The following is a 20675-nucleotide window of genomic DNA, read 5'->3' as shown; positions in this document are numbered from 1 at the left end:
TGGTGACAATGTAAAATGATATGGCTGCATTGGCAACCTCTTTGGTAGTTTCTCAAAAAGATGAATATAAATAAGCCATGGGGTGTACACTGCCACTCCTAGGTAGTAAACTAAAAGAAATGTAACATATGACCACACAAAGACGTATATGCAAAAGTTCACAGCAGTGTTATTCCTCATAGCCCCAAATTTGAAATAATCCAAATGACTCTCAGCTGATGAACCTAAATAAAATGTGGGAACACTCAAATAATGAAATGCTGCCAAGCAGTAACAAAGAACAAACTATTGCTACATGAAACAAGGTTCAAACAGATGAATCTCAAAAGCATGGTGTTAAGTGAAAGGAGGTAGACACAAAAGACTATGTATTTTTTATTCCATTTATGTGAAATTTCTAGAAAAGGCAAAACCAAAGAGATATAAAGTAGAGGGGTGGTTGCTGGGAATGGTGATGGGAATAGGATTAGGAGTAGGATGGAATGAGAAATCAAATGGGGTGATTGAAAAGATCTAAAACTGCATTGTGGTGATGGCTACACAATTGTATAAATGTGATAAAATAAACTGTACACTTAAAAAGAGTGAATTTTATGATGTGCAAAATAATCCTCAATAAAGAGACATGACAATTAAAAAAAGAAAGAAAGTAGTGGGGAGGATTTGATCAGGAAGGCAGGAGGAACTTTTATATTCACGAGCCACCATGACACATCCGGGCGCTTCCTTTGGGGGTGGGGGCGTATCCAGATTCTTTTGGGAAGCGATCGAAAAATATGGACTGTTTTTCCAGAACAAAATATATCCGTAAACATAGAAAGCTGGATATAGACATGTAATATTGTACTGGCAGCAATTATCTGAAGATTTGAATATTTATAAAGGGATTTTCAAAAACCGTTTGCTAATCTACCATATCATTTTACCTTCTCACAATGAGTGAATGTCATGGTATGTAAAATATTCCTCAATAGAGACATGACAATGAAAAAAAAGCATTATTTGTCTGTCTTCAGAGGAATTACTGTTCTCTCTGCACAAGAAGAGAAACTGGGCTGCAGAGTGATTAAGTAACTTGCCCGCGACCCCATGAGTTGAAATGAAATCCTACACTACTGCATTAACCCAGTGCAGCTACTGGAAATCTCTCGGGGTGGTTCTGTGGCACTGGGCTTTCACACACGATATTTAATTGGATTCTTCTCTGACCCTACGAAACAGGCAACATCATCCTTCTTGTTTTACGGTAATCAAACTGAGGCTCAGAGACCAAATGACTGGCTGGCCGCACCAAGACCAAGGTCACACAGCTCAGAGTCAGAACTCGGAAACAGCCCCGATATTCGCACACAAATTTGTCTCAATTGTACCAATATCACCCCGTCACACACATTGCCTCTCTTGTTTCAGAAATCTTAGGCAATTGAAAAACGATTCCTGATTGATGTTAAAGGATGGCTAAGATGGGATATTTTAGTAACATGTGCCTTGGATATTTTGCCAATTTTCAAGGCAGAGTGAATGACTACATTGAAGGTAAGACATCACTCTGAAAGCCATCAGGATGGATCTCGGCACTGGAACCTAATGTCTTCTCCCGGGTGCCCTTAGAGCTCAGTGCTTGTATTGGCCCATGCGTTTGATTGTTGCCTCGTGTTATTATGGCTGGACTGTGTGCCCCAACCCACGGTGCAACAGAGTGGAAAGAGATGGGCTTTGAAACCAAGAGAACCCAGGGTCTTGCAAACAGTGCGGCCTTGGGCACATTTCTGACTTATTTATTCATCTGTCAAAACTGGAGTAAGAAAATCTGCCAGGTAGGATTGTTATGAAAATTAACCACCAGTAACTTGGTAGCGAAGTGTCTGGTACCAGTCAATGCAGGGGAACTTTCTCCCTCTCTCACATTAGATTATACATCCCTTTAAAGACATAGGCCATACTTGTGTCTCCATAATTGTAGGATCTCTTTCGCTTTCCACAGAGCAAGTTCATTAGAGATGTCGGGAGAATTAATATGCTAACAGAAACCTTTATCCGCAAACCTGTAAATCGATTAGCAACCATTGCACCACGAGGACAGCCAAAAGAGAACTAAAGGACGAAGTTCTATGTCCCAGCTGTAACTTCAGTATTTACTTGTTTCCAGACACTATGTTAAGTACTTCACTGAGTACTTCCTACCCCATCAACCTTCCACAAAACACCGTGAGGTAAGTATTATGCCCAATTAACAGATGAGGAAATCAAAGCTTAGGGAGATCAAGAAATCGCCCAAGGAGACTCAGTGAGCAAGGAATGATCTGAACTCAGGTCTGTCAACTCCAGACTGTGCGCAGAACCTCCGGGTCCTACCGCCTCCCGGCCCCTCAGCAGCTCAGTTAACGGGGGAGCCCCAGTCGGGATCTGCCTGCCAAGCCGATCTCCTATAACTTGATGTATCATCTTTCAATTTCTCTCTCTTTCTTCTAAGAATACAAGTAAAAGTTTCTCGTACAAAATAAAGGTCTTCATATTTTACAATTTGCTAAGGGAAAAGAAAAATTAGATAACTTTTTAAATTCTTAACAAAAATTTTACTGTCACTGTCCCTCCTGCCCCCAACTATTGAAAGATGTGATGAAATGTTATTTTTAAAACCACTATAAATAACACCAAGTCCTTTACAGACAACTATCCCAAGTGTTATTTCTTGACATGAGTGATCCTCACGTACGGGACAGTGTGATCCCGAATCCTAAAGCAGCCCTGCCCTGTCATTTTTCAGATTCAACAACAGAACTATCGTGTCTCCCAGGTATCAAATGCACTTCCTTGAAACCAGGAACTGATTAAAGAGCATGGATAACATCATCTTCCGGTTACTGTCTTCCGGTAAGTCGTGAAACAATACAACAGAATTTGTATTACGCATGTTAGCTGAATTTGGTATCTCCTGACCAGGCATCGTGTTTGTGGTTTTTACAGTCTGTTTTACATAGTTTGGCTTCTTTTCTTTTCTTTTGTCATCAAAAATGCCATGCATTTTACATATTATTCTTGCTCACAAGATAGGAAGTTTTGAATATACATATATATATATATATATATATATATATACATATATATATATATATATATATGTATGTATATATATTTCAATAAATGGTGCTGGGAGAAAGGGAAAGCCATGTGCAAAAGAACAAAATTAGACTGCTATTTGTGGCCATATACCAAAATTAACTCAAAATGAATCAAAGTCCTAAATATAAGACCTGAAACAATAAATTGCACAGAAGAAAGCATAGGTATATATTCCCCCCCCTTCTTTGGAGTAGGTAAGAAGTATGCCTTTATTTTTTCTTTTAAGCAAACTTCTTTATTGAAGTATAACATACACGGAGAAAAATGCACAAATCGTAAATTTACACCTCAATGAGTCTTCATGAACGCAGCACATTCCGTAACTAACACCCAAATCAAGAAAGAGAACATTACCCGCATCCAGAAGCCCCCCTCAGGCCCTCTTCCAGTCTATGCCTTCTAGTCGTTACGCTGACTTCTAACCCCATATGCGAATTTTACTCGACACTATGAGAATTATCCGTGACGCGCAAGCAGTTGTTCTTCACTATATCATGATTGCATGTTATCCCTTTGCGTAAATATACTACATTTAGCTCCTCTACTCTTGATGAACATTTGGGTTGTTTTTAAATGTTGGCTGTTTGGAACAGTATTGCTGTGGCAACGCCTGCCTCTGTCTTCTGGTGAATGACATGCACATTTCTGTCGTACGGATACACAGGAGTAGATTGTAGAGGGCAAGTCCATTGGGTATGCTTGTTTATGTTTAGCATCAGTAGCTACTGCCAAACAGTTGTCCAGAGTGGTTTTTGCCCTTTATTACGATTTTAATCTGAGAGGGATTTGAAGGAATTACATAAGAATCAAATTAAGCGTGCTTTGCCAAATGGATTCCCAAAGTGTTTTTCTAACCTCTGTGAAATGAATGATCTTTCTTTTTTAATAAAATCGTCTCTAAGTAAAAGCTCTGTCATTTAATCCCATCAGGTATCCATTATTCCAGGACCTCCACGGCACTGCTGAGCCATTTTCAATCCTCCTTTCACCCTCACCCTTCTGTTGGTAGTATCCTTTGAACTGATGGAGCGATGGAGATGGAATGCAAATAACCCTCATATTTAATTCCTAAATGGACTCAAAATCAGCAGGCAACGGCATCACTTTGCAGGTCTTTGCCGTGAAGCCTCAAAAGTGGCTTCTTCTATCTAGTTAGGCCCAAGGCCCACCGGAAACTGTAGAAGCAAATTGGGTTTGAAAGATTGAGGAGTTCAGTGAGAAGTACTGAAAGATCTAATTTCCCCTCCAATGATTGAGCTGAAACATTTCTTATTCATTATTTTTATTGTTAACAATACCCTTTGCACTTGTTCTGTCATGGAATGTTTAGAAAACACATTCACATTTAAACCCCCCAAAGCTTCATGGGGTAGGTACCCTATTATTCCGATGCCTATTTTATGGGCTAAGAAAAGTCTTCAAAATTACAAAGCTAGTGTTCAAATCTAGAGTTTTTGATGAAGTCCATTCTCTCCTCCCCCATTATCCTGCTACATGTCAAGGGTCAGAAAGACTGGAAATTACTTCTGTAGCTTGCACAGTTCAGAAATAATAAGTGTTCTTTTCCCTTCTTCTTCCACAAATTATCATGGAGTACAGGAGCTAACTACTCAGATAAGATCCAATGGATCTCTGTAAGGCCATCCCTGGCACAAGAGCAACTCATCTGAAGCAACAATACTTTGAAATTGTTGATAAGAAAAGGGTCCTGGTTCCCAGGGTCTTCTTAGGAGGGTCCAATTGGCCCATTTGTAGACATGTTGGTAGGCTGCCCCAGTTTCTATATGTGCAACGTCAGGAATGACAAAAAGGTTTGAAAAATCTGTTAGGTTGAACAGTGTACTGAATTTTCAGAATGACTGATTCACTGGAACTCAACTCTTTACTTCTCCCAATCCTATGAACTTTCTGAAAAAACTTATATGTTCTGTAGTGTTAAAAGGGTATAAAAATCATGGTTCTCCCTACCTTACAAGAGTACTGTGTAGGCAAAAGAAATGTTACCTACATATAAATTCACTGTGAGGAATATGACATAGGAAGAGGAAGCACTAGGTTGCCAAACACCAGATGATTCTAGGCTGTTTTCTTTCCAAATACACACTGAATGGAATTTTAAAGGGGTCTCCTCAGGAAGTTGGATCTGAGAGGGAGACTCCCGGAATCCAATGGAAAGTTACTATGAATCTTGAGCAGGACGTCAAGCCAGCTGCTGCTCTGCATGTGGTAAGAACTATTAGCATCGTTCCAGGGAAGGAGAAAATGAGAAATTCATGCTTCTGCCTTTATCCGACCTTCCTTTCCAAGCGTAGACACCACCCTCCAGTCAAGGTCAAAGGTCTTATATCCTTTCATTTCTTAACACCAGAAGATAAATATTTGCCTTCAAGTTCAACACTCTTGAAACCTAATCCCAGTTGGATAATTTTTGTCTCTTGTACAAGGGCAAACACTTAAGGTTTCTTATTACTCATGACCTCATTCCTGGTCTCCTTCCCGACATAAGAGCACATTGGAGTCAGGAAAGTACAATGAAAGCAGTCCAGAGGGTCTCTTCCATGTCTGCTGCTTCAAGGGAAATCAGTCAATGATCAATACACATGTCCTGGTGACCAAAGGACACAATGAAATGCGAGGGGGAGAGGGTGGGAAGTAGGGCAGTATCAGAGTGTGGGAGAGGTCCCCTTCATTTAATACCTTAGTAATGACATTGCAACTTGTAGAAAACATGCAGACGGCAGGGGGTTTTCTTAAATTAGAAATATTTAAACTTGTTATACAGTGTACAGCAAATGTGTCATCCTAATTCAGTGAGATTCCAGTTTGTCAACTGCTTTTCTTCACCAAGTTGCTATCTCTAAAGTACATTCCAGTTCTGAGATTTCTCTACTTCTCAAGGAGTTATAAACATTTCCCCATCCCACTCCACTTTTGCCTTCCTCCATATTTCTACTCTAAAATGGCTCTTAAAGGATTTCACAGGAGTCGGATAAGACATGGAGCCTTATGTAGGCCATGCCTCGCTTTGTAGTCTTGGGCGATCCCTTAAAAGCTATTTCCACTAAAACCATCACCCTGAGTTATCAACTCTCTTACAGATGGTTCAGTTCTGGCCTGCCTATAAAGCATACTATCAGACTAAAAATATTTTTTCTTCCCCAGGGTTAGAGGAGCCTTCGGGGTGGGAACCAATACCAGAGCAGCCAGAAAAACACAGCTTGCTTTTAAAAACATCCTTGTCTGATTTCCTCTCCCATTGTGGCTGGACTTCACCCGTCCCCCCTCCTTTAACAACAACTACGCCCTCCTGCCCAGAATCAACAGAGCCCAGACTCTATGGTTTCACTGGGAGCAGCGGGGTGGGGTGCTTCTAAGCCATCACTGAGTATCAGTTCTTATTGTCAGTAGGAAGAAAAAGAGAGTGAAAAGTAAATTCTAAAAGGAGGGGAGAGGTATGAAAGAACTCAGGACCGCCAGGTTTGGCAACACCCCAAATCAGAGCGCATTGAAGGCGTGTGCCTTTGGATGACAACCAAAGCATTTCTGTATCCTGTAAAGAAACAGATACTCAGATTCACATTCCAGAGCCCACATGCGAGGTAGGTGCTCGCCCTGCCTTGAGTCTTCTGGATTCTTCTGGAAGGGCAGGCCTCGGGGCCTGAAGCCAGGATAAGCGGTGGTGCAGTGCACATGGGTGGCCTGCTAGTCACAGGCTAGTCACATCTCCTGCTAGTCACAGTCAGGTGACAGGAGGACCTATCTGAGGAGAACCAGTGACCCTGCCATTGAAACAGGGCCCGGTTGGGACCCCCATAGTAGAAGCATCGCAGCACCCCTGGACTCACCTTTCCTTGACTTAAAGCTTAGGAATTGATTATCTCCCTGCAGCTTGAGCTCCAAATGTCCCGTCTCATTTCCCTGTTTTAGAAAATTACCCTGAAACTTATGTTTGTTTACTGATCACAATACCCCCGTGCTTACTGATCACAATCTCTGTGGCCTAGCATTCTTTCCAGGTTACTGTCATCACTGCTCCGGGGTTGATGACTATGTTGGAGAGCCATATTGCCAGAGGGAAGACTCCATGCAGACTCATCACATAGCCTCTGGAGGAATGTCCAGATTGTCCCTTAAATATTGCAGGCTTGTCTGGGATTGTGAAGGCAGTTTTTGGATGTGTTAACCCATTGCCTTCTCAGACCACCGGTGCTCTGATTACAAACGCTTATTCTGTGACCCAACTCCTGTGTTGGTCTACTGGCTGAGCGGCGCAGGCAGCATGAGCCGTGGACTCTGGACGCTAGGACCCAGATGGCCCCCTCAGCCACGTGTGCCAGCAAGTGATTTTTGTGAAATCTAGGTTCCCTTTTTGTGCAGTCCCAAAGTCTGTCACCTTCAAACTGTTACACTGTGCAATCAGAGCAGATGCTAAGCCTGCATTTTGCCTCTGGGTAGCAGACTGGCCTGAATTCTGAGGCCAAGGCATCCAAATGAAGTCTACTGAACTCTGTCAAAGCCAGCCAGCTCCTCTGATCACACACAGAGACAGACAGACAGACAGACAGACAGACAGACAGCAGGCAGGCAGCCAGGAAGGAAAAGCCCAGCTGCCCAGGCGAAGCAGCCACTCTACACAGAAATGCTGGTGGTGCCTCTGGGGTTGGTCCTGGCTTCCTACCACTCAGCACCCCGGACTCAGAGGCCTGTGACCGAGCGAAGGGCATTTAAACACCAGGTTGATTTGTATTAAATACCATGTGACTCACGATACTGTCTGGATAAGAAGTCTGTAAGGTTGTCCCATCGCCTACTGACAAAAGTTGAACTTCCTAACCTTGGCATTTAGCAACCTCCATAATCTGGTCTCAACCTACCTGTCCAGCTTTAAAAAAATTATAGGGACCCTTGAGAAGGTGGAGTAGGTCTGCGGAAGGGCTTGGGGGTCAGCACCTTTCAAAAGCTTCCCAAGTGATTCTCAGGTACAGCCCAGGTTGAGAACTTCTGGACTAGAACAAGCCTCCTCCTGCCCTCGAGGCTTAGGTATTCCCTTCCATTTGCACTGATTTCTCATCCCAAATACACACTTTTTATACATTAATATAAAGTAGACACCACTTATTTAATGCAATAAATTATGTTATACCTGCTGGTTACTCAACCAGTTTTCTCACTAGACTTTAACTTCCTGGAACCAAGACCATGTCTTACTCATTTTTGTATTTCCAGAGTCCAGTATGTGTTGAGCAGATATTAGGTATTTCTTTTTGTAAAAATTGTTTATATAATAAAATATCACTGCTCCAAGCTTGGTTCCAATGCTGCTTTCTCTGGGGAACCTTTGCTTATCAGTCTCACCCGAACACAATCCCTCCCTCCTCTGAACTCTTATGACATTTATTTATTCCACCCATATAGTGCCGTGAGCTTGTAGATATTTATGTGTTTTATGACTTCCACTAACTATTAAGTTCCATAAAGACAGGGACTGTGTCTTTTATAATTGTATATTATAACTATAATTATGCAATCAGCTAGCATGAAATGTTAAATTCTTGCTTAAAGAATGAATTATACATCAAACTAGTAGACTCAAAATACACAAGGATAGTGCTGAGAAAAACTATAATGCTGCAGAGAAAAGGCAGAATAAATTTTCAAGAGCAAGCTATTTCAGTGAATCCACATTTGGATTTTATTTTATTCTAAGCTATGTTTTCCTTTTAAACATTCTTTTCAAATCCCCCTCACCTCTTTCTAGAATACTTCCATTTTCTGTAATTTTGCTCCTAGCGCATTTCCTGGCAAAGAGCAATTTCTAATTCTTTCAGTATGCAACAAACAGGTCATCTGTACAAGATACACCCACCTCACAGCCCCCAAACCACTGTCTATACAAGTATTCTCCAGAATGGCCTTCCATCTGTTTGGAGCATCATGAAGTGTAAAGATCTCCCTTTCCTGTTGGCCCAGGCAGTTCTTCTCCTGCCACTCTCTCAAACTTGAACACAATGGCATCACTTGCCTATCAACCAACTATCTCAGGTGGACAGATGCTGTCTCAGCATCTTCCTGGAGCAGAAAGGCCAATCCAGGCAATCCCCTCCCAAGACAAGTCAGTTGCCTTCTGTCCAATTAGGACAGTAAAGCTGCTCCCACTTCCTTGCTGCAGGCCAGCCAACGTGAGCACAGATGAACCAAGTGAATTTGGAGGTGGGGGTGGGGGAGATACTTATCCCTAAAGTAACAAGTCTATTAGAGGCAGGAGCCTGAATGAAAGACTTTTCTCTTGTGCAGAAAGAGGACCAGAATGAGCGATCTGGCAAAGAAAATGTGTTACAACCCAATGCAATACACACATGCTGAATACCTAGTATATATATCTTAACGTCACGCTGTGTTTGTGTGCAGGAGGCCTGTTTGCAGGAGGCCAAAAGCCTTGTTCATCTCTGCATCCCCAATTTGTGCAAACAGTGAATGCTCAATAAGTACTCATTGACTGAAAGACGCTGCCCCTGGATCAAGAGGAGGAGACAACGGTTAATTATGATTCACGGAATCAGAGAAGACTTCATGGAACATGGACCTAAAAGTTGAGGTTAGAAAGATAAGCAGAATCTTCCTTTCTGTACTCTACATACCAAAAGTCAAGGATTTTTCCCCTATCAACAAAAGCAAACCCAGAAAACCAGGCATTTCTTTATCTAAAGTTATTTTCCATACAAATGATCAGTTGAAAGTTTATTTCTTACCCCTTGTACATTTAGCTGATCCAATAGGATGAATTTAGAGAACAAAAAATTAAAGAGAGGATGGAAAGAGAAGAATATTGGTTCTTCATTGCAGAAAAGCAGCTATCTTAGGAGAAAAATGTGTTTCAAACGTCCCCCTCATACAATATAATCGCTCAGAACAGGAAGAAATTAGCTTTATTTTAGTAACAGCCAGTGTTCTACCACCTCTTAAATCAAGCAAAAATAATCTCTCTCTCTCACACACACACACACACACACACACACACACACACACACACAGAGTCACCCCGGCAGGCCACACCTGATAGTAATGATTTCACACTCAATTTATCCTGAGCTGGTTAATACACATCACGGCAACTTCATCAGGTCAACATGCTTCAATTCTGCCCTTCGTAAGATCCAGTAAATGAGCGACTATAAAAGTCCAGCTTGGCCTGGGGCATTGGTATGCTCAGAGTCCACGTGAATTGAAGTTCCCCACTAGTTCTGGTGGCTGGTGAGAGCAAAGGGCATTCCTTTAACCAGGAACAGAAGGATCATGAAATGGGGTTAGTACTTCCAGTCTAGTCCAGAGCTTATAGATATAAGCAATTGGTTTTTCCATGAAAGGTGGTGACCTCAGGGCTACAAAGAAATGCATCCTTTACCAAAGAGACAGCAAGGATCAGTATTCTGAACGAATCTAGTTAGCTACCAGTTTGGGTCATGTTTCTAATTTCCAAGACAGAAACTCTTGAAAACGTCATCACAAGCCTGAAAGTTTCCAAATGATGCCATCCCTCAAACGATTATACCCAAGGAATCACTATGTCTGGCCTTCAGGCTGTGTGGCATCTCGGATTATCTGTCGGGAGGCTTTTTCTATGCTGCTCACAGTATACTCAGAATAAAAAGTTACTTTTCAGAATTAGCTATAGGCAAACATAATAAAGAAGTGGAACGAGCATTCTGAATTATGAGCTATTTTGATAATAATTTATGCAGCCATTCTCCTGAATTAATTTTTACAATTGAAATGGAGTAGTACCTTTCCTAGCACTGAGTGAGAGATAATACAAAAAAGGCTTTCAGAGAGTACAGGAAACAGGCTTCCGACAGGCCATTTAGCAGAGTCTAAAACCGTTTCTACACTAGTGTGATCCTGTTTAGAAGTTTAAAAGCTTTAGTTTGCAAACCAAAGAGGCAAAAAGCACCTGTTGCCGATATCGGCCATCACATCCTTCAGGATCAAAGATTAAATGACTAGTTTCCATGTGCTTTCTACCTGAACTCAACTGCACTGACCTTTCAGAGAAATGAAAAATCTAATAACACATCTGAGGACATCTCCCAGGTAGGAAAGTGGGTTAGCCCAGGTTAATGCACAGGGAATGAAAAAGAACAAATCCATGCACACGATCACATGACCAGCAAGTCAAGACAAAGTTAAAAAGAACACATGGCTGTGCTGACACGAAGCTCACAATTCTCTACAGTCCCTAAAAGATGTGTCCATCTGGAACCTCAGACTGTTCCTCTGTTTGGAATAAGGGTTTTTGCAGGTGTGACGAAGGATCCTGACACGAGTCCATCCTGGGTTAGGGTGGGCCCTAAACCCAACGACACATCCTCATAAGAAAAGAGAAGGGGAAACAGATCCAGAGACACAGAGGAGGCCATCTGAAGATGGAGCGAAGATGGAGAATGATGAGTCCACAAGCCAAGGAATGCTCAGGATTGCCAGCAGCCATCGGAAGCTAGGAGAGAACATGGGATGAGTTCTCCATCAGCGCCTCCAGAAGGAACAACCCTCCTGACACCTGGATTTCAGCTGTCTGGCCCCCACAACTGTGAGGAAATGCATTCCTGCTGTTCTAAGCCACCAAGTTTGTGGTACTTTTTACAGCAGCTCTTGGAAACGAACACACGGCATCTCTAAGTGCGCGGACTTTAAGAGAGGCAGGGCATGTGGGGTGGGCCTATTCTTGTTCACTACTCACACTCGGCAGCATTACCAAAAACTTGGAATTTTCAAGATCTCACAGAAATCTCCTCATAATCAACTCTGATGATAACCCTACAATTTGCTCTGAGCCTTTCATGGTCATGCGCCATCATCTACAAGCTCACCACTTGCAGGCAGTGTGTGGCTGGGAGTGAGTTAGGCTGAAGCAGTCCCTCTTTAGCAGTCTGGGAGTGCCCCCCAGACACACGGGGCGATGTGAAGCAAACAAGACATCATCTTTGACTGTCGGCCAGTAATTACTTACATGCATTTGGTATTATTTCTTGGTGGAAGGTAAAGAAACAGGCCGCTCTGTGGCCATTAAAAATAATGTCATAAATCTATAAGCCCTGACACTGAGTTATTGCCAAGTGGAGAAAAGGAAACCATAGAACAATATGCACAATATGGTCCTATTTGTATAAAAATGAATATGTATCTGTGCACAGGAAACAGGAGAAAAGCATAATATAGAACTATACAGTCTGCATGACATAATTTATATGAGTAAACTTCATATTTGTTAACATTTCTATGCATGCCAGGGAGAATATAGACAGGATTCTCAAAATAGCCACCTCTGGGAGTGGGGCTGGGGAGTGAGTGGAGGATGTTTACTTTCACTTTATCCAGGGTTGGCAACCTGCAGCCCGTGGTCCAAGTCTGGCCCACAACTTGCTTTTGTCAATAAAGCTTTATTGAAACACAGCCATGTTCATCTATTTACATGGATGCTCTGGGCCCACAATAGCAGATTGTAGAGTTGAGACTATGGTCCTTGAAGCTGCAAATATTTACTGCCTGGCCAGTTACAGAAAGAGCTTACTGCCCTCTGGTTTATATGATTCTATACTGTACACTTATGTATTTATTCATGTATTTATTTACAATGTGCAAACATTACTTTGTAAAGAAACCTTTTAAAAATCGCCTGCTTGGACAGTGGCAGGGAATCCCTGGGCAATCATTAGCAATCTCCCTAGAAGCAGGTGGAAACTCAGGAGATTTTAGTATGAGAAGAAAGGATCAAATGGCCTGGGAAAGGAAAGGTGTTCCAAAACAAAGACAATATGAAATAAAGGTTTAGCAAAACTTTCTTGGATACCCACTGAATGCCCCACAGAGAAATTCACTCAATTCCCTAGAACTTTGCTTGCACATAATGGTTTTAATACTCCAAAGGCTTTTGGGAGATACCTGCTCTTATTGTACAATAAGCAGAGAAGTAGCTGAAGAAGGTAGCCTGGGGGTCTGGGGGTGGTACAGCACTGACCCACACTGAGCTCTCCTTCTGGCTTTCTCACCAAGGAGCTGTGCCTTTGTGTTTTTTGGGTCTCGGTGTCCTCAACTTTAAGAACGTCAGGCAAGACTAAATCTATGGAACTTTCCTGCCATGGTAGTTCCAGGAGTCTTGAGGAGGAATTACCTTTAACAAGAAAAGCAGGTAGAAATCACCCTGGCTGGTGCAAGGCCAGGTTTGGGAACGAGCTGAGTTGCAGCCTGTGTTGGTGTGAGTTCAGAGTAGGCAAGGTCCCAATTACCACACGGTCTGGGTTGGGAGTGCCACAAGCGAACTATTAATTAATCAGTCAGATACTCTTTGCCAATACTCTCATCGCGCAGTAAGTTAAATTGCAAATCACAAGATATTTGATTAGTGAGTCTATCTAAGGCCATTACGCCATTTGAGGAATTGTATTAAAAAGTCGAAGTCCCTCTAACCTTGCTCAGGATGGTTAAAGGACCAGTAAGTGGGGGTGTTCTTCGTGATGGACACAGAGAAGCTGGATGACATGTTGGGGTTCACCCACAAATTCCTCACACATGCCACTGAACACTTTTGATTGAACACTTCTTGGCAGTCCTACCCACCAGTGCTGGCGGCCTTTTGAGTTTTCTTACATCCACAAACAGCACATGGGTACCACTGTCCTGCTCACTACCATGCCTCCCACAGAGGAAAATGGGAACCAGGTGTGTTGGCCCTAAACCTGCGTACATCCTGGGTATGTGCCAACGAACGCTTTGACAGACCAGCCTGACAAGGCTGCAGACTTTGTACGGTTAGAGCTGTCATCAGGACTTGTCCTGTGCTGGAAAACCAAGCTGTCAGACAATGAGGGACCAGCACCCGACACGCCAGCACACGTTGCCTAGCTCCCTCCCAAAGGCTCACACAGCAGAGGGCATACCACAGATGTGGAAACTTCTGGGCATGAGCACGGTCAACAATTTCCACCTCAACTCGAAGACAGCACTTTCATCATCTTCGAATTGGCTTAGAAAATTACATCGGTGTGTCTGCAAGGGCTTCGGATCTTGGCTTTCGGCTTCAGCAATGCTAGGTCCTGGGGCCAAACTCAAAGACTTCTGCCACGGAGAGGGAGGTGATTAGAAACACCTGGTTACGTCAGAAATACAGAGGAAACGTTGAGTGTTTTTTTTGTTTTTTTTTTTAATTTTGAGGTTTTTTTCCCTGATCGTTTCCACTTGAACTTTCTACCTAAGGCTGCTCTGGGGCTTTTCTCAGTATAAGCTCTGTTTCTAAGGGAAATCAATGCTGGGAGCTGATTCCTCGGGCCGCCCAGTGGCACCACCTTGGTTCAAGTATACATATGCGACTCAACGGCAGCTGAACTTTTTACTAATAGATGTGCTCACGTAAGAAAAATGTGAGTTTAAACAATTTAAGCCCTGTTAGTTAAAGCAATAAAAACAACCACTGACCTAAGATACACCGGCAAGTTGAACATAGAGATGAACTAATAAGCTCATATTTATAGTATTTATGTAATATTAGATATTATAAATAATATTTAAAAGCGAATAATACGGAAGGGAGGGAGGAGGTGAGTGAGGTCTTAGGTTTCATGCGTTTGGCAAAGGCCTGCAGCAGGCCTGTGGGTCAGGCACCAGACACCATATGAGGAGAAAAAGGCCATCAAATATGGATTTTGAAACCAGACATCTTGGATTCCAATCCAGGCCCTGACAGTGGTCACCTGTATGCCTTCTGGCAAGCTGCTCTGAGCCTTGGTTTCTTTATTTGCAAAACAAAGAGATAGGTTTATAAAGTGCTAAGGAAGTGAGAACTACCAACAACTACAACCATCATCACCCTTTATTAGACATTCCTGCCCTTAAGAAGCTTACCCTGCAGAGGCCTGAATGACACGTAAGCAAGTGGTCACACAGGATAAGATGGCTGGTATCCTGTACCACGTGAGGCGGGTACGGGGCAGAAAACTGTCCACGGACTACAGTGCAGGGGTGTCAGGGAGGCATCACACTGAGACTCAAGGGGAGTAGGCGTTTACTGGGCGGACAGCTCCCCCCTCGTTTCCTTTGTCTCGCCCTTCTCATTCATCCATACACTCATCCATCGATCCATCTACACGTTCATTTATGGAGCACCCAGCCTCTGTCAGATAGATAGCCTCTGTCAGACAGGTGCAGGGATACGGCAGCACGTGTCATGAAGTTGACATTTTAGCCACAGGGGACAGTTAATAGACATGTACACACATATATAAGAGTTGCAGATCTTGGGGGGAGGGGGGTGAGTGCCAGGAAGAAAACAAAACAGGGCTGCAATACAGACGATGACCTGGGGTGGGATGGGTGGGGCGGGGGTAATTTCAGCTAGTGGATGAGGCAGACGGCTCCAAGGACCAACAGGAAGGTTGAATGCTGAGGACACAGACCTGGTGGTGAAATGTTCCAGGCAGGGGAACAGCCAGTGCAGACGCCCTGAGATGGCAAAGAGGGAATGCTTCCCCACAGGAAGGCTGGTGGGCTGAAGTGAACGAGGGGGAGACATGCAGGTGACCAGGTTGGGTGTGTGTTTTGGGGGGTAGAGGGCGGGACTGCAGGAGTTTAACCACAGAAAGCTATGTAAGCCAAGATAAGGTTTTTTCAACAGGTTTTTACAATTCTGAGGTTTAAAGTCAAAACAGAAAGCCTAGTCAAGCATATTTTTTTTCCTTATGCTTTAAAACTCTTTAAAAACACACAAAGGAAGACTGAAAACCTACACCCTCACCCCCCACCCCACCCCAGTCGTTAGGCCCTAAACTTTGTTATGTAAGAACCAGCCCCTTCTTTAATCTGTTGCCAGATCCAGATACACTTTGCATCCTAAACAAGCTGCCAAAGCAAAGCACAAAGCTGGGCTTAAACTCTGTCGGAGGATGTTCTAAACTTGGCAAAAGACATTTCTCTAGCTTTTCAAGTGTGTTTATTTGGACAAGGTATACGGATATAAGCACATATAAGCACGGATGCAAGGAGCCAGCTGCAGAGAACCAAGACAAACCAACGAAATGATTATTTAGCAGTAAGGAAAGATAAAAGCAGTCTGAAGGATAAGCAAACATTTCTGCTTCACCTAATGTTTATGAGCAAAAACCGACCTCAGTGTGAACCCCTAATGCTTAAGAGGCCTCAGTCACATATTTGCCAAAAGCATTCTGGGCTTGGCGAACAAGAAAAGCAGCAGTGTTTCTGTCCCCTTGTATGAGGCCCCCTCCCCGCCAGGCCACACCTTAACGGCCTGCAGCTTCAGGCACTGGTTAGGCTTCTCCTGGCTCCTGCAGTCCTACCCTGCGGTCATGCTTAGAAAAACGGAGAAGGGGGTCTGGGAATTTCAGCTTTATCTTTGGGCTTCTTTCTCACTATGGCACCTTTACATTCTGTTTATTCCAGGCAAGTTCCCATTTGAAGTTGTCTCCTCAAGGACCTAGACGCCCACGTCCTGATACCTGGTTCAGGAAATGTGGGCTCTTGGAACAGCACCATCCTGATTTCCCAGTAGACATGCCCAAACCTCTAAGACTTCAAACTAGGAAACACAGAGTAAATAAGGTATATTTTCTCATCTGTGATCTCCCAGGGCTTTGTTTTGACGGGATAATTTTCTTAAAAACACAGAGGTTGGGAATGCTTTGTCTCTGGGTCAAATCCTAGGGTTGGTACGCTCTTTATCTTATTGAATCCATGAGGCAGCTTTGGCATATGGGGCTTTAACTCATAGTAGAAGTTTAATTTCTGGGCATCGGGAGGAAAAATTTATAAAGCATCCTCTCTTCAAATTCTCCAACACGCAGGCCCACTATCTCTGTACCCTTAAAAGAGTCTTCTGGTAGTACCTTAAGCATTAAAAGCTGCTTGGATGGGGACAGGCTTTGTCCATTTGAAAAAAATACACAGAACAGACTCTGGATAAGACACAGGCTGCATGTGAGCTTCTGGGTGGTCTTTCTACAGGAATCATTGATGTTCATTTGTTGATTCATCAACTACTGAGCAACTGATACGGGCAGGCACTGTGCTACACCCTGGGGATAAAACGGACCTAAAATACTAGCAAATGCTCACAGGTCTTAGGTCTAGTCAATGAGGATGTGAATTTTAACAATGAGGAAATGTTTCTAATGGAGCACATGGTATATGATACAAAGGTACATCCAGGTAGAGGTAAAAGGAAGGTTTGTTTCACAATCAAGCAGAAAACATAACTTTTTGATAACACCACGGGCCAGTCCAAGAATGGACACCAACATGTAGGGGCATTTCCCAATATGTTTGGCCAAGGTCAAGTGCCACCCTCTGCCCCAGCTGGGCTTGAGGAGCGTCCCCTACCGAGTGACCTGTCTCATCCCATTTGGATGGCAGTTCCTGGAAGCTATGGCACTAAGTGCCATGTATCATGTTCTTCGAGAAGTACCACGAAAACATAACATATAAAACTTGTTTGTAAGTGAGAACTATTTTATGAGCTCATGAATGTGTTTAAAGCTATAACTGGAATATGGGTCCACCAAAAGAAATAAAGTGGGTCTAAGCAAAACTGGCTGTTGCACATGTTTTGTACCAGTATTTGTTTGCTACAACTTCCTGCATCTCGTAATCTGTTAACCTTCAAAAACAAACTAGCAGCAGCATATGCTAAAGGTGTAAGAAAAATTTTAAGTGGAAAAAATTCTAGCCATTGACTTGTTATCTCTAAACTGCAAAAAAGGCTGTGATGGGAAAAAGGCTGTCCCATTTCTAAGAATGGGACCCAATTCTTAGAAAATGAGAAAGTTGGAAACCCATTGGTAGAGAGGGGGACAGGAAAACTGAAATGAAAGTACTCAGCTGTAGGCCCCAGAAGAAAAAAAAACAAGTAGGTGTGCCCAGATTTACACAAAGACCACAAAAAAAAAAAAAAAATCTATATTTACAGACCTGATTAAGTTGTGGGTAATTATTTGCTTTATGAAATGGGCTATTATATGAGATCTGTTTTTTTTTTTTAATAGTACACTCCTGGGATGTACTGAAGATAGGAGTCAACTTAGAGACATTTGATTGCTATACAACCAAGGCACCCTATCAAATCAGGCCGAACAAGGCCCATAAGGGACCCTGACGGGAGAGGCCAGGAGCAATTGTATATCTAGAATAGCACTTAACCCTTTCTTCCTGCCCAGCCCAAGATGTGACTTCAAACAAAAACTAAGCAAAATAAAAACCAAAATGGTCAAGGCAAACTATTTGTCCTGTTACGGTTCCTTGACTCAGCCACTCTCCCTTGGGGTCTGGTCTCACTCCTCACAGCCCGCTTTTCCTCATCTGCAGCAGGAGGACTCAAAAGTGTTTTTTCTTTTTTTTCACAGCAGTGGTTCTCAACCTGGGGGGTGGGGGATGGGAGGGTGGCAATTTTGCCCCACAGGGAACATTTGTCAATGTCTGGAGACATTTTTGGTTGTCATAGTTGGGTAGGGAGTGTGCTACTGTCATCTTGTGGGTAGAGGCCAGGGATGATGGCGAACACCCCACAGGAGTCCTCCACAAAGAAACATCCCAGCCAAAATGTCTCTGGGCCAAGGCTGAGGAACCCTGGCCTACAGGAGGGGGAATCATGACTGTCCCTCTATGGACTGTCCCTCTATGTGGGGCAAGTACCGAGTACTTCATACTTTCCCATCCATTTAAATTAGTTATTATTTAGTTGGAGGAAAAACCCCACACAGACCTCTGTTGTCATGTGTAGTCCCTGAACCAGCTGGATAAATCGCTGGTGTAAGGGTTAAACCCATTGACATATGAAAATGCCTAAGCAACCCAGTTGAAAACATTTGGTCAAAACATGCATTCAAATTGCTATACGGAGAGCTTGGCAAAGCCTCACACTCAATCTTAAAAAGCCTTCTCAAAAGTAATTTATACCAATGAGCCGTGGCAAATTCACCTACTCTCTAAGTACATCTTGATTCAACAAGCCTTTTGATCCATTAAAGAATAGCAACAATTATATTTTAATTAGTTATTTTCACTTACTTGTCAGAACCTGTTTGTATAATCTAAATAACTTCACATCCTCTTAACATTCCACGTGAGACTGCCTCAGAGAAAACAGGCTCAATTTTCTTTTAAACCCCCAATCCCAGTTAAGTGATAGTTGGAGCAGCTATGGTGACAACACTCCTGCTGGTTTTTGGCTATACTCACTTTTTTTTTTTTTTTAACTTTCCCAAATCATAAATCTATTTCTTTCACAGTTGAGATGATTTTTCTTGTCTCATTCCTTTTTTAGTGTTAGCACAGCCTACTTTAAAACTGTTTTTTACTAAAAAAAAAAATAAACTTTAGAGCATAGTTTGATTAATAACCAGATTTTTAGAAAAATTCATTTCATTACAAAGGCAAGAATCTCTCAATTTCTCTCATTTCCTCCCGAAAGATGGTAAGAGAAGCAACAATCAATCTCTTTTAACTTGTAGCTGGAACAAAATATGAATAACAAACATTTTGCTTCCTCATTTTCATTCATGGGGAACTTCATAAAGAAAAAAAAAACTCACACATTTATAGTAACAGATAAATCTACTCAATTCCCCATGCCATTTTTACTACCAAATCCCCTAAATATGACTCTAAAGTCTTTTCATCTCAAATATAAATTCCACAGAGCTCTACAAACCACAGACAAAACAAAACAAATCTGGAAACCACACTCTGCTTTCAATCTTGGGGGCAGCAGCCTAAGAAAGCACATTGTTTAAAAGGTCTCTAAACTAGAACTCTCAAATAACCCGCCTTTCCTGCCCTTTATTCTAGTACTGTATCAATGAAGAAAAGCTCCGTAGTTCATTTTATATCATAAGAAAAACACAAAGGTTAGGTAAAATGTAAGGCCAGTGTAAGTGGCTTCTGTCGCGCGGCATCTGGCAGACCACATCTGGAGGACCCTGGGAAAGGGTGGCGGAGGGCGCCAGGAATTTCATGTCTGCCCTGCAAAGTAAAGGCACCTCCTGCAATGCTGGCCTTACCTGCTGCCAGGGCTCCTTCCACTTCTGTTCCTCGGCTGTGCTCAGCAGGGAACTCCTTGGGGCTTCCAACTCAGCACACACCGGGAAGAGGCTTGCAAACCTCAGCCCCGCCACCTGGGGCTTCCCTGCGTGCCTGGGTTACCTAAGCAGGTTCCTCTTTGCGCATAGGACAGCAAATGTGCCTCTCTAGAGATACACACCGGAAAAAGGAGCAGAATGGGGCCGGCGTTCTCACGCCTCACTCTCCCCACTGCACCTACCAGTTAAACACACACACACACACACACCAGTAACCACAACGGGCTAGTCCATGTTACCAAAAAGGAAGGGGGGTAGGTTTCCTTTCTTTAAGGCGGATTGGGAAAGTACCATTTCTCCACAGGCACTCACAGTTGTCTGCAGCATAACTCTGACAGTAATTGTCCCCAAAGCAGAGGCTCGAATTGAAGCCAGAGTCTTTTGCTTTTTCAGTTTCTTTCTTGGATTTGAGACGATGCA

At 42.9% G+C, this 20675-nt stretch overlaps 1 protein-coding gene across 27 annotated transcripts in view; it reads right to left on the bottom strand.

Annotated features, from left to right (window-relative positions):
• Positions 1-20675, bottom strand: part of ABLIM1 (actin binding LIM protein 1) — a 270699-nt gene that overhangs the window by 64708 nt on the left and 185316 nt on the right. For 5 of the 27 annotated variants that reach the window (XM_081074436.1, XM_081074432.1, XM_081074435.1 and 2 more), the window contains exon 1: positions 20178-20438. The exons of 21 other annotated variants lie outside the window; for them this stretch is intronic. The gene's annotated coding sequence lies outside the window, so the exon portion shown is untranslated. Of the gene's footprint in view, positions 1-20177; positions 20469-20675 lie in introns of those variants that run through there. One more of the 27 variants, XM_081074437.1, reaches the window with a different exon arrangement.

Source organism: Rhinolophus hipposideros, assembly GCF_964194185.1.
Source record: "Rhinolophus hipposideros genome assembly, chromosome: 15".
Lineage (NCBI taxonomy): Eukaryota > Metazoa > Chordata > Mammalia > Chiroptera > Rhinolophidae > Rhinolophus > Rhinolophus hipposideros.
The sequence above is the reverse complement of the archived record's forward strand: the minus strand, read 5'-3'. Positions and strand labels throughout refer to the sequence as shown.